Below are 14,334 nucleotides of genomic sequence, written 5' to 3'. Positions count from 1 at the left end.
GTTCAATAAGTACCTGTGTATGAGGACAAAGGGCGTTCCTGAGAGAGGTTTATGTTATCATCGTGTGCTGCCATCTATCAAACGACGGTGAAATAAATTTCAGACTGATTTAATGGTTAGTTTAGATTTGGCAGCCATTCGAGTGAGACGTGTTTCGTGATTTTCGCTAAGATGGAAAAAGAGTAGTATCGTTCGGTAATTCGCTTTTTGTTTTTCGAGGGGAAGAAATGCGAGGAGAATAAAGCAAAGTTGGATGCTGTTTATGGGGACACTTCGCCATCTATGACCACAGTTAGATATTGGTTCAACGAATTTAAGCGTGGGCGAACATCTGTTTTTGATGAGGAGCGACCAGGACGACCGGCAGACGTGGTTACTATTTAAGCGTCCACGCTGAAACATCTGTGATTCGGGTTTCAACAATTCCCTCCACTGTGAATCCGGCTTTCAGATCCAGTAGTTGTGTACCTTACTTTATGCTCGTAGTAATGACCACCATAAAAAAGTTCTTCCCACAATTGAATGAATATCATACCGTCCACATCCCTGATGCAACGAATTATTTCCCAACTGTAGTTTTTCATTCTTTTTATTTTCTTATCTAGCATTTTCAAGCAAAGTGCTTTTGGGTATCAACGCAAACGTCCACTCACATACATGATACAGTTAAGTTATTGATTTAAATAATGTAAAGACAATTACTTCAAACGGAATGAACTTAAGGCAATCAATAATGAGCAATGCTCTGTGTTCTCCTCGCTCAGCATTAAACTATTTTTGATGGACAACTTCAGCTCGAAGAACGGAAGTAGAGACATTGGAAGTGCTTTCTGATCGTCCTGATGATACAATGCGGAGCAATAAAGCAATTGCAGTTTGTGATATCTTCATTTTGACTCTTGCAGGCTTACTAATAACAAAAACTTCGCTCCTTTCCATCATTCCCTAATATGGATAACACCGCTGCGGTAAGCAGCTAGTCTTCTACATCTACATCTACATAATACCCCGCAAGCCGCCGCAAGGGCGTGTGGCGGGGGGTGTTAGGTCACCAACCGTAAAAAGGAAAAATACCACGTGCAAAAAAACAAAACGGAAAGTTACACCCACAGCAGCGCACACACTCATGCAAAAATCCCGTCTTGTGACGTCATGTTCGAGACCAACATGGAATAAGGGTTTTTACAACGCATTGTAAATTTGGTAATTTTAAATGTATTTTTAGACTTGATACCACTCATAAATTGGTAATGACGAACGCCATTATTCCTTTTTAGAATCAATCCCAGTAGATATAAGGATGGCATAAATAGAAACGTGGCAAGCAGCACATTCGGTGACTAATTAAAGAGTTGATTGGAATCTTTTGCATAAATTTCAGGTAGAGGCCCTCTCAGATCTAATTTGGTAGTAGCAGTAGTTTTAGGGGGAGGTGACCGGCAGTTGAGGTCATTTGCGTCATTAGGGAAGGACAGGAAAGGATGAAGGATGGAAAGAAACCCGGCGTCGGCATTAGCCTGCTCTTTGCGAAAGGCGCCGAGGGGTCCGCAGCTAACGCCCCATTCAAAGACGGACGGCACACTCATTCAAAGTGCCCTCCACAAAGCACCTCAAGTAGGGATCGAGATACCGCTGAAAAATATTCGACGACGCCGGGATTCGGACCCGGGTCCTCGGATTGGGAAGCCACCACACAATCTCGATTGAGAGATCAAAATGGAGGTGGCTATCGTACGGGCTTCCCACCCAGAGGGCCCGGGATCGAATTCCGGCGGGCAGGACTATTAGGCCGTCAACGAAGCATGCGATTCGGTTGTGACAGTGTCGTGACAGACGTGCAGTTCTCCTAATCATGATGAAAATTAACTTTGTATTGTTCTACAGGTTACCTTTTTTCCATTTTAATTATGGAAAATTACAAAATTAAATTTCTTTTAGAATATTTTATTAGTTTATCTTTTCATGCACGATTTCCTGTCGTATATCGTGCGTGGCAAAAGGAATATCTGAACCTGCAATCGATTCATCTGGCTCTGCCTTTTTATTATGTCACTATGGTGTTGCCCGACAACATCGTGTGGGACTTGTCCTAGTTCTCCAGAGTACCGAATAAAATCACGCAGTTGACACCGCTGTCGTAGGCGTTACATAGCGTCCTTGAGCGTTCAGCTCTACACCAGCGTATTTCACTTCAAAGATTGGTTGACTGCAGTCTTCGACTCAGCCCTTTGTCTAGGTGTACTTTACTCCCTTGCTACCTGGTTGGTCCTGGTGACAACTTTGCTTGGCCTACTTGTGCTTTCGTGTCGTCTTACCTATATTACCCCTTCCGTTATTTATATATATATTCTATCCTTCTATATATACTACCTTGATCAAAAATTTCCCGGAATTTATTCAGAAAATTAAAAATACAAGTTTATTCATCTAAATCTATATTGTCCCCTTCAAAGTAATCCCCATCGACTGCAACACACTTATGCCAGCGCTTGATCCAATCCTCGAAACATTTTTTATATTCGGTTTTCGGTATGTCCATCAGTGCTTCCTGCGATTTTTCCATTACTTCCTCTCGGCTGCTAAAACGCGTTCCCCGTAATGGTTTTTTAACTCGATTGAACAGAAAGAAGTCACAGGGAGCCAAATCAGGTGAATTCGGTGGCTGTTGGATGGTATTTGTTGCATTTTTCGTCAAAAAATTACGAATAATGATAGCACTGTGCGACGGTGCGTTATCATGGTGCAAAATCCACGAGTTTTCTGCCCACATTTCTGGTCTCTTTCGGCGAATTGCTTCACGCAAACGTCTCATAACGCCCAAATAATACTCTTTGTTTACTGTCTGGCCTTCTGGCAAAAATTCATGATGCACTACACCGTTGTAATCCATGAAAACCGTCAGCATTGCCTTCTTTTTTGACTGAAAACGACGTGGTTTTTTTGGTCTCGGCTCATTTGGTGAACGCCATTCACTTGCCTGATGTCTGGATTGCGTGTCGTACTCATAAACCCACGTCTCGTCTCCAGTAATGATCCTTTTGATGAATGTGGGATCGGATTCAGCCTCGCAAATCATGTCTTTTGCGACGTCAACACGGTCTCTTTTTTGCATGAAATTGAGGTCTTTTGGCACCAACTTTGCTGCTACACGACGGAAACCCAAATCATTAACCACAATGTCTTGGGCGGATCCATAGGCAATGTTCAAGTCCTCCGCTATTTCTCTGATGGTTAATTTGCGGTTATTGACCAACATTTCTTTTACTTTATCAATTTTTTCACCGACTTTCGATGTCGATGGTCTGCCACTGCGTTCATCATCTTCGATTGACTCACGACCACTTCTGAACCGCTCGTGCCACTGGTAAACGACCGTTTTTTTTAGAGAATCGTTGCCGAAACACTTTTCCAACATTTCCACCGTCCGTGCGCCACTAAATCCGTTTTTTACGCAAAATTTAATACAAGTTCGTTGTTGCAAATTTAAATCCATTTCTGCAATTGTAAAAAATCGCCAACACACACAGAGATAGATGTACTCTTGGCTACGTAACTTTTGCAAATGTCAAGTTATGACACTAAGATTTAAAGGGAATATCAACAACAGATGTACCAATTTAACAAAAAAACAGAACTCAAATCGGAACGATGGGAGCGCCACACGGTGGTTATTCCGGGAACTTTTTGATCAAGGTAGTATTTCCCCTTCCGTTATGCCCCGACAAATCCTAAGTGTCTCAAGTTTTGTCCAATCCTCTTGGAAATTGTACATAGGAAAGGTGAAATTGGTGCGATATACGGGATGGTTAAAAATTCCCTTTTCGGCTGTAATAAGTTAAAATACCTATGATTATAATCAGAGAGAATTTAGGAAAAATATTAGATAAACCACAGAGAAGATTCAAGAGAGATGGTAGGAATATATATATAGGTGCTTCTCTTCCTGAGGGCCCTCCACAACGTCATCAAAGTTCCTCTTCTCTTCTGCGTAGTTATTCTTATTTCATCTTTCCACTTAGCTCCGCCCCTCCACTCGTCCCGAGTTTCAAATGCTTCTTTTTTTTCTCTTGCCCGTTTTTCCAATACCCGATGACTCATACCCATCGAGTCTCTCGCTAAGCTCACATTTTATTATTCGCTCGTGATTAGTACACTGCCTAAATTCTACTTTCCTCTAAGAGTGCCATATTCTTTCCATGAGCAAGCTCGATTTCGCATTGGTTGTAACTTAATATAGAGCAGGGAGGTGAAAACAATTTAAAAAATAAATATGGAAAATATCTCAAGGGCTATGGTAAAATATAGCAATGCAGCGAAATTGAAAATATATAATGGCAGAAAGGAAAATGGAAAATTAAGGAGAAGATTTGGAGAAGAAATATCTGTTTTAAATCACATCAAAAAAGAAAAACATAAAAAAGGCGCATATTTAGAAGAGGCTCATTGCGAGAACGAAATATTCAAGAGAGGGACCCGGAAGACATGGGAGGAAAGGGACCAAGGGATATCTTCTAAAGCACGGGAAGAAGGCTTGATAAGCGGTAAGCGGTTGAAATGGAAAGAGCCAGGCAGCGCTGTGAGGGTTGGTTGAGGTCAGGAGAGAGTTTGGAGTCTTGGGATATTTTTATGAAAGAAATCCTGCGTCCGCCACCTACGACCATCTCCGTCGTAGGTGGCGGCCTCTACTTAGATCGTGCCCCCCCTCCCTCCCTCCCATACTCCGCCCCTCTCCACACACGCCACTCTATTGCTTATTAATTTGCCCATTGCCTCTCGTTAAACGAAGTGCTCGCCGGTCACCACTGATCGATTGATCACGCTCAACGCGCTGGCATCGTAATACTTAATAATGATGTCTCTAAAATCGTTCAATAGGCATGTTCATTGAGCTGTTTCTAGAAATGTGTTGGAAATGATAAATTTTATGGAGAGCAGTCTCCATATTCTTTTTATATTTAATATTTTAACCTAAGCTCTATGAAAACAATAATGATTCCCCTAAGTTATCCCTTAAATACAATTAAAACTGCAAGTATACAGCATTAAATATCATGCTAATGACCAATGGAAAGTGGCTTTTGAAGAATTATAGAAACAGTAATTAATGCGATTGAGTATAAAAAGATCATACTAATCACAATCAAGGTCGGTATGATAGGTGATGGGGTAGAAGTCACCCGACCCTGCTGATGTGTAATTCACACTTTATCAGGGTCGGGGGGCTCGTTCCTTTCCCTGTGCCGCCCATGGTTTCCCTGTAAGATCCAGTGCCCAAAATCTCACTAAATTGAAGTGAAACTTTAAATGGGATTACACTATGCAGGCAATAGTTTCTAGCTCAACTTTGTGGAAATCCATGTTCATTAAACGAATAACGCGACGTATTTTTCCACTGTTCTTTATTTTCGTGCTAACGCCCAAGCGTTGAAACTAGTAGTACGAAAATAACAGTGGAAAAATACATTTTAAGTTCTTCATTTAATGGGATTTCACTGCCTTATAACAACTCTTTTTTATTTGCTTACCTAATTCAGTTTTCCCATGGGGAAAACTGCCTGTTCACTGGCAGTTCTCAAGCCAACGGAAGTGTTTTTTTAGATGGGATACGAAGTCGTCAAATCCATCCGAAATCTTGTAGGGTGAACTTATCAAGCCGTGAAGACTGCGTCCCGCCGATACACCCATGGGCGAAATTATATCTACTCACCTTAAAGGCCTTTATACACGAGGTATTTAATTACCCATTTTGATGAAGCATCTACTCTCGCAACCACTTTTGTATTAATATATATTACGAGAAGGAGAGAATAGAGCTTCACAGGATGCATCTCAACATGAGAGTCCCGGGAGAAATTAATGCGTTTTATTTTCACAGTGGAGTATCAAGAGAAACGCTGGTTATATTACACGACACAATGATTGCTTAACAGATAACTTGCCTCGCAAAACTTGCATCGATATGAACGAGACATCAATCGTAGCTGTACTACGGTAGATGAGCTTTGCGGATGGACTTTTAATAAAGAAACATGTAAAAAGAAGAGTCGATTGGATCTGGGAGCTTATTTGAAGTGGGAGGAAATTAAGTCGAATACTGTTATACGAGTATATATTTTTTTGATTGTAAGGGTATTGTACCCTACGAATTCGCTCCAAGAGGTCAGACGATTAAGAAAGGAAATTTCGTTGAAGTTCTGAAGAGATTGCGTGATGCCGTGAGAAAAAAACGACCGGATCTCTGGTCAAGTGTTTACTGTCTTATTCATCACGATAACAACTTTGGTGAAACACAAGATTGTACGGCTTCGCCAGCCTCCTCCTTTACGGTCCCGACATAGCTCCTTGCACCTTTGGATGTTCCCAAAATTGAAAATGGCGCTCAAAGGAAAGCGGTTGGAGACGATTCAGAGTAATGCGACGCGCGAGCTGGAGGAGGTCATTCCAAAATCTGCGTTCGAGGACTGCTTTAAGATGTGGAAGCACCGCTGGGAGCGTGTGTTTCAATCAAATGGGGACTACTTCGAAGGATATCACGGCCCGGATGACGAAGATTAGCACCAATGCGGTGATACAGGGTTCGTCCGGAAAATAAGTGTACTGAGCTCAGGGAAAAAATTTATTACACTTTTACATATCTTAAGCTAATATTCCTCAAAATAGGACCCTTGTGAGTCGATACCCTTGTTCCAGCGGCGTTCCCATTCCTGGAACGCTCCCGCGAAGGCATCATCGGGAACCTCTCGAAGACTCGTCGTCGACCTCTTCTCTGCCCTCCACGAACATCTTCTGCCACCGAAAGATCATGTTTCTGAACATGGCTGACTCCCCGTAAGCCTGGTTAATCATACCGACAGTTTCGGTAGACGATTTCCCAAGCTTTACCGCAAATTTGATGGAATAACGCTGCTCCAAAAACTTCGGCATCGCGTTCCGTGACGTGGGTCGAGCGTGGAGGTTCGCGTTAACAGAGCTCCTCACTACACCACAGCTCAGAGCCGACTGCCTTTTTCAGCGTCGCTTGCCAACATACCCCCCTCCAATCGCAGCCCGTCAGAGTGGTGCTGGGCGCGCCTGGAGCGGCGCGCCCAGCCCAGGAGTCAGTACACTTATTTTCCGGACGAACCCTGTATATGAACGCAGGTCCGATAGTTTTCGGACACGCCGAGTGAGGTCCAAGAGGAATGGGCTGTAGAAGATATGAAGGAGTTTGGGAGTCTCACGAGAATGAAGGAAAATAATTATTTAAAATGTAATTGAAATATCGACTCGTTTCGGGCAAACACTGCAGTTTTCGTTAATAGCTTTGAATAGGTAATCTTTTCTCGGAAATGACGTCAACTTCAATTTACAAAAGGAACAATTTTCACTTTCATAGCACCAGATAGAAGTGACCACGTATGACACCCTCCCCACTTTTTGAGTGGAAATGGTGGGATTTGCGCAAATTAATGCTTCAACCATTAGAGAATGGACGATGAATTTCCTACCGTCGTTAATGCATTCCCAGATTTGACCACTCCAATAGCAGCTTTTTCGACGCAATTTATGATGTCTAATTTTACTTGTTTTTAAATTAGCAATTAAATGCCTCGCGCCAAACAACCCTCAGGTGACGAGCGTTTTCAGCGGGGTAGAAATGAATTCAATGCCGAAATTGCGGGTTTCAGTGTTTCCATATTCAAGCTCAAAATAAATATTTGAATAACATAGTATGGAAACTCGAATAAAATTAAGGAGTTTTATCATAGTTTTTTTTATTGTTTTGTTCACGTGATGATATCTGTTGACTTTTAGAGCTACTGGCGATCTCTGAAGTCTTGATGGAATCGATTATTCCAGGAAAAACATTCATCATACAGGACTCTGATAATATAAGGCAAGCGAAATAGTTTCTCGGCTTTTCCTCGTCGGACATCTATGACGCTTTCTCAAGTCTGAAATGCGGAAAATCGAATGGTCCGTTGAAGCGAACAATGGTACGGGAAAAATGGTTGCTGAATACTTTCCCAGAAAATTGGCTCACGATGCGAAAATTATGTTGTAGTATTTCAAGAGGAAACCGTACGATCTGTTGTGTATGGCAGTCGGAAGAGGAGAAAGTTATTGCAAAGGAAGTTATTGCCGCTAAGACTGGCAGGAGAGATAACGGACGAACTGAAATAAATGGATTTCGCAGGCCTGTGGGACCCGAGTTAATCCATCAATTTCATTCGGCACCACCAGCACCAGGCAACAGGTTCCGAAATGGAAGGTGGACATTTTTCTATTTGGATTATTTTTGCCCGTAGTTATATTATATCACACATTTTATATGAGACTTCAATTTATCGTTTTTCGTTCACGCTAAGGTTTGATGAGTACACTTCTCTTTTTTAATTGCTTATCTCTTATCTGCGACCTGCCCTTGTGAAATTCAGTGTTTTGAGAGGACTCATTAAAGTAATGTATTTTTCCAGGTTTTAGTAATTGAAAGTTAAAGGGTTGAAGAGATGGAAGTGAGAACTGAAAGGATTAAAGGTTAGCGTCATAATCTTACTTTCCAATGTCTCTTTTCCAGGTGTGCACTTATTTAGGCAATTCGTTTGAAATTTCCTATAATGATACAATAATATATAATGAGGAAACGCGATCGCGTTAAATAAGAGGGTATTTTGTGGAAAAGGTAGCATCCAAAGTCAAAAAAACAGGTAGTGCTGAGCCACAATAGGAAAGACATTATAAGAGAAAATAGTCAGTTAAAGACCGCTGCCCCGTGAGGTTCTCAGGAGTAAATATATTTTTAGATACGACCAAAATGGCGAAATACAAATTTACTTGAAAGCCAACGCACTAGTGGCAGTGGTATTTACGGGAGGCGACCGACAGCTGAGGTCATTTGCGCCATTAGGGAGGGCCAGGAAAGGATGAAGGGTGGAGAGAAACCCGGCGTCGGCATTAGCCTACTCTTTATGAAAGGCGCCAAGGGGTCCGCAGTTTAACGTCCCATCCGACGGACGGCGTACTCACTCAAAGTGCCCTCCACAAAGCACCTCAAGTAGGGATCGAGATTCCTCTGAAAAATATTCAACACCGTTAGGATTCCAACCCGGGACCTCTTGGTGGGAAACCAGTACGTTAGCCACGGCGCCATCCGGATCCCCAGCCAACGCATTACTAAACGTGCAATACTACATGGAACATGTAGTAAGTAATATTAGTAAGAATACTCCACTTATTTTAGGAAAATCTCACTGGCCATTAATTCCAAGTCTTTTGCCCACGCCACCTGAAAGAATGTCCCCATTTCCGTCTTCAGAGAAGACCCGAATAAATCACGAAGACGGCGAAACGGGGCATCGTAGGCCGTCATATCTGAAATAGAACCTTTCCTTTCACCCTATCTTCCCCAGTCTGCCTCTCCTGGGGTGGATTCCTACCTGTCGATAGGACTGAGTTTCTAGATTAATGTAGAACACTGTCAATAGTGAACATCCGAATAGCACCGAGCTAATAATTAACTTGAATTGGCTTTTGGATCGAATGTGTCAGGAATTGAACTCAATAAAGAATATTGTTTTTCTGGAATCAAAGGAATTAATTTGTTCATGCGTTTTATTGTTGGCATTTTCAAGACCCTGATGGAAGTGAGAAGGTCAGGTAAGCAAGGAAGGTTTTGGAAAAGAATAGGCATATGGGGAGGAAGAATACGAGGGTGGTCTGAAAAGTTTCCTCCCTCGGAAATCATCAGCAATTTCAGAAAAAATGTCATTTATTATTGTTAGGCCAGAAACTTTTCAGACCATCCATGTATCTGAAGAATGCATGCGGTATTGAAGATGGATTTACTATAATAGTGGCGAATGTCAGGTTGTGTTATCTGACAAAAGGAAAACAAATGCTTTGTTGTGCCGTTTGTTTCTGTTCAAAACCTCAATCTTATAACGTAAAATACCATAAGTAAAAATCCTCAACATTTTCGATACCCTTGAACCCGTGGATTTTTGCAGTTAGCCCCGGCTAGCTTTGATGTTGGCGGGAGAGTGTTGAAGTGCGGAGCCTTCACGGAATAAGGGGCAATCGAGCAATTTCAAACGAACCCTTAAGGCAAAAAGAGATCAAAAAGCTTTAATAGTTGTAATACAAATTAATTTCAGGAAAATAATGAAGGGAAAGCGTAATAGGTGTTCTGAAAACTTAGTAAATAATTCGAGTATTTAATCAAGAGTACTTTAAATTCGAAGTTTCGACTCAAACTAGAAATTCACCCTGGCATCTCAAATCGGCGACTCATGAGACACATGCTACAAGTTTGCAAATGCTACTCGTGACGGGATGGAAGATTGAATTCCTCACAAATTACAATGCGATGATAAATAACCGTGATGGTACAAAGGAGAGACGATAGCGGCGGTATGGAGACAAAAAATGATGCATACAAATTAAAAGCAGTAAGAGTAATGACGAAAAAATGAAGGCGTCGTAAAGAGGGCAAAAAAAGAAGCTTAACACTTCCACAATAAAGATTTAATATTTCTCCACCATGGTTTCGATGCTGCGCAGCGTCATCAGGTGGAAGTGTAAAGTTTCTTTTTCACCCTCTACATGAAGGAATTCCACAAAGTTCAACCTGAAACTGTTATGTTTATCAAGACGTCACAAGGTAAACTCGGAGGATGTGGAAAAAAACGAAAAAGATTTTGCGCCAATCTGTTCCATCAAAAAAAGGGTACGTATATTAAAAGCGAAATATCAATTGCAAAATTAGGTAATAACAAAAAAAAAACAATTTTAGCCTAAAGTTATAGATTTTGCTGGGAAGCGCTTAAAGGTGCATTTTTAAAAGGCAGAAAAAAGCTCCGAAATAATAGGCATATTCGGAAAGGAAGGGCCGTTTTCCTATGCTTAAATAATGGCGGATGAGAATAACGTTTTACGCTTGCGGCGGCATCTCTTGATTGTTTCCTAAGTCACTGCAATTACGTATTCTTTTGACTCAGTAGTAGACGTTTGCCTATCGGTGAATGCAGATAACATTCTCCGCGAAAATCCTTGCTCCCGCCAGGTGGAAAGTGCTTCGCTGTGATTTTATTTTTTTGTGAGAAAAGTTATAGATTCCGCTGCCCCCATTCATTGAGAGTTGTGCCTTGTTGTTCACGGACCTTCAGTGAAGAGTGAAGCAAAGGTTGGACCGCAACGGTGAGGCGAGTTTCGGAAAATTTAAGGCAATTTTAAGGCAAGACAAGGCGTAATTTATAAAAATAAATCGGACAGACTGAAGCATTCTAGAACTGGCCAAATGCTTGAGTGTTACTCTGGCTTTAAACCTTCACACGAAAAATGTGATGTTTAAAAAAAAGTTATGGGTTTTAGCTTGAGGGAGTTAAGCGTTAACATTGATAGACCCTTTTTTCTCCACAATTATGCGTCCATAGTTTAGAGACTAGCACTTTTTTACTTTTCTCTGTCGTGTCAATCATGTGACTTGCAGAGTTTCCCTTTAATTCCGCTCCCTTCGTAATTCATTTACCTCTGCCAGAAGGTGTTACAACGGGAGTAAAAAGGTGTTTAATCTTTTTTCACGGCTCCATCTAGCCACGCTACTTTGTTAATGATCCTGGGAAATGCATGTTTCCCGTCGCGAAGGATGCGGTGAAGTAAGTGGACAGCTGATGAAAATACGACGCATTCCACGTGGTTTTAAACGGAAGACGGGAAAATAAAATGGCTCTGTGCAGCGGCACGAGGAACGGGTAATGAGGGCCGAAGGAGCACCAAAAAAGGAACAGAGTGTAGACATGTATGAACTGAATGCTTTAGTGGCTTCTTCCTTTTTGTTTGCAGAAACTTTGAACGGCAAGTAAACACTTTGCCAGCATCAAGGTTTGAAGGTTGTATGCTTAGTAGCAAACTGTCAGTGACAGTACCAGTAAATACGCCTGCGAAAATTTCTCATTGCTATGAATAACTTTTATGAAGTTTTACGAAACTTTAAAGTTAAATCACTCTTACCTAAGTTATATTTCGATTCAGTTCGTGTTTACAGAATTTAGGTGTAGTGTTTCACGAGTGCTTAAATTTGCTTAATGGTAAAGAAATTAATTGATGATAAGAGAATCTTATTCTTTGGGTAGTACTATTAATTATTAATTAGTATTACATTAATTATTAAGCACTATTCAAATCAATCAATCAAATCATTTATTAGCACATTACATTTACAAAGTTTCGGTAGCTGGCAGCTACCCGCAAATAGGTGCCTTGTCCAACACGTTTAAAAATAGAACAACAAATTACAAAAACATACCTACAAATACATATTATACAGTATTTTAACATCAATTATCTTCAAAAAATTCCTGTATTGAATGGTAACACTTTCCAATTGAAATGTTCTTTATTTTTTCCATAATACTGTTCGTAATTATACCATCAAAGTGTTTTAATCTTACCCTGAACTCATTATTAATCTTAATGCCCATATAATATGGTGAGTTTTCTAAAATTTTTAGTCTATGAGTGGGGATGTCTAGCAGGTGTTTTTTCCTCGTGTTGTGGTGATGATGGGTTCGGTTGCTGTAGAACATATCCAGATTACTATTGACATACCGCAATAATTCGTATATGTATAGGGATGGTAAGGTTAATATTCTCAGTTTTTTAAATAGAGATCGACAAGTTTCTCTGTAGTTGCTATTTGTTATCAGGCGGATGTATTTTTTCTGTATTTTAAAGATATTTTCCCAGCCAGTTGCATTTCCCCACAATGTTATTCCATATTTCATAATGGGGTAGAAATAACCATAGTATACAGTAAGTTTTGTTTTCATTCCAATTACTTTATTAATGCTTGAAATGCCAAAACAAGCTTTATTAAGCTGTATTGAAATATTTTTCAGATGTTCTTTCCACTTTAAACTTTCATCTAGAGTTACCCCTAGAAGTTTAACACTATTACTAATATTTTCCAGGTCAGAATCATGAAATACTGCAATGGGGTTGTTTTTGTTTTGAATAGTTTTGAAATTGATTAGGCTAGATTTTGATGTATTTAATTTTAGGCCATTTGCTGCAAACCATTCCTCTAACTGTTTTATAACTTCTATTATTATATTCTTTAAGCTCTCAATGCATTTTCCTCTAAGGAGACATGTGGCATCATCAGCATATAGTATTAAATCACCTCTGATGTTGTTCGGTAAGTCATTAATATATATATTAAAAAGCAATGGTCCTACTACATTAATTATTTTATTCCTATTTTTGTTAATAACTTTAAGTGTATACCTTAAGAGTGCAATTAAAAACTTGAGGTATTTGGGCTTTCTCTTGTTCCTCAGTGAATAAATAATGTAGCAGCAGCAAATAATTTAGAAGTGTCATTCATGTATGTAACGCTTCGCCATCACTTTTCCCGACAGGGCGGAGCGGAGGAGGAGAAATGACACTGCCGTTGTCATCATCTGCACTCGCCTCTTGTGCCTCTGGCGCCCTCAACCGCTGAGGTGAGTAAACAATGCTCTTTCTCTGCCCTTGTGGCCTTTTCCCAACATCTTTCAATTACTCACTCATTTACTTTTATCTAAACCACCTCAGTCTCAACATATATCTTGGCGTATGAAAAACGTCTCAATTGACCTTCGACGCTCTTTCCTATAGAAGCCGATGGACTTTTTCGTATTGATATGTTACAAGACAACGTGATTTTTCATTGACTATCATATTTGAACTTCTTCCAATTTCACTATGAAACTTATGCTGACTGCAAATTGAGATTCGTAAATAATACAATATGGAGCAAATTGTTCAATACTCCAAGAATCACAAAACTGATCTCCCAGGCAAGAGGATGAGAGTAAATTAGAGGCTCAAGAGATATTGAAAAATTGAGAGATTAAGTTGGCGAGGGACATGAATACTAAGATGATAAGGCTTTGAAAATAGAGAAGAAGGAGCAGGGGTAAAGCCAAAAAAAATGAAAGAAATAAAAAACGTTGAATGCGATATGCAAAGGCTGTGGTATTTCTTAATATGAAGGAGAATTTTGGGTACGCGATGAAGAGGAAATAAATGAAAAGGCCTTATTAACAGCTTGAAAACTGGTAAAAGTCATGAAGAGCTGAAGAAGGAAGTGAAAGAAGATAGAGGAAAAAAATTGTAAATACACACAATCCCAGGCAATCCACATTGGGCGTGGAATTGTAGGGCACCAGCCACACTTTGAAAGAATATTTTCGAAATTTAAATGATAGGGTCCTTGGGCTCGATTACGTTAGACTTGAATTGCGACTGTGTAAATGTATCATCCGTGGCAAGAATAAATACTTGAATCTGTCAAAGACAGTGTCCATCTGTATC

General features: G+C 40.3%; 1 long non-coding RNA gene across 1 annotated transcript in view; it reads left to right on the top strand.

Annotated features, from left to right (window-relative positions):
* The window catches only part of LOC139688642 (uncharacterized), a 163,529-nt gene extending 150,050 nt beyond the window's left edge, over positions 1 to 13,479 (top strand). Inside the window, exon 3 of the long non-coding RNA XR_011700772.1 lies at positions 13,398 to 13,479. This is a non-coding gene — a long non-coding RNA (uncharacterized lncRNA). The remainder of the gene's footprint in view (positions 1 to 13,397) is intronic.
* Positions 13,480 to 14,334: the final 855 nt, after the last annotated feature.

Source organism: Hetaerina americana, unplaced genomic scaffold (assembly GCF_022747635.1).
Source record: "Hetaerina americana unplaced genomic scaffold, ioHetAmer1.1.p SCAF_21, whole genome shotgun sequence".
Classification (NCBI taxonomy): Eukaryota; Metazoa; Arthropoda; class Insecta; order Odonata; family Calopterygidae; genus Hetaerina; species Hetaerina americana.
This window is presented reverse-complemented; position numbering and strand designations above follow the sequence as displayed.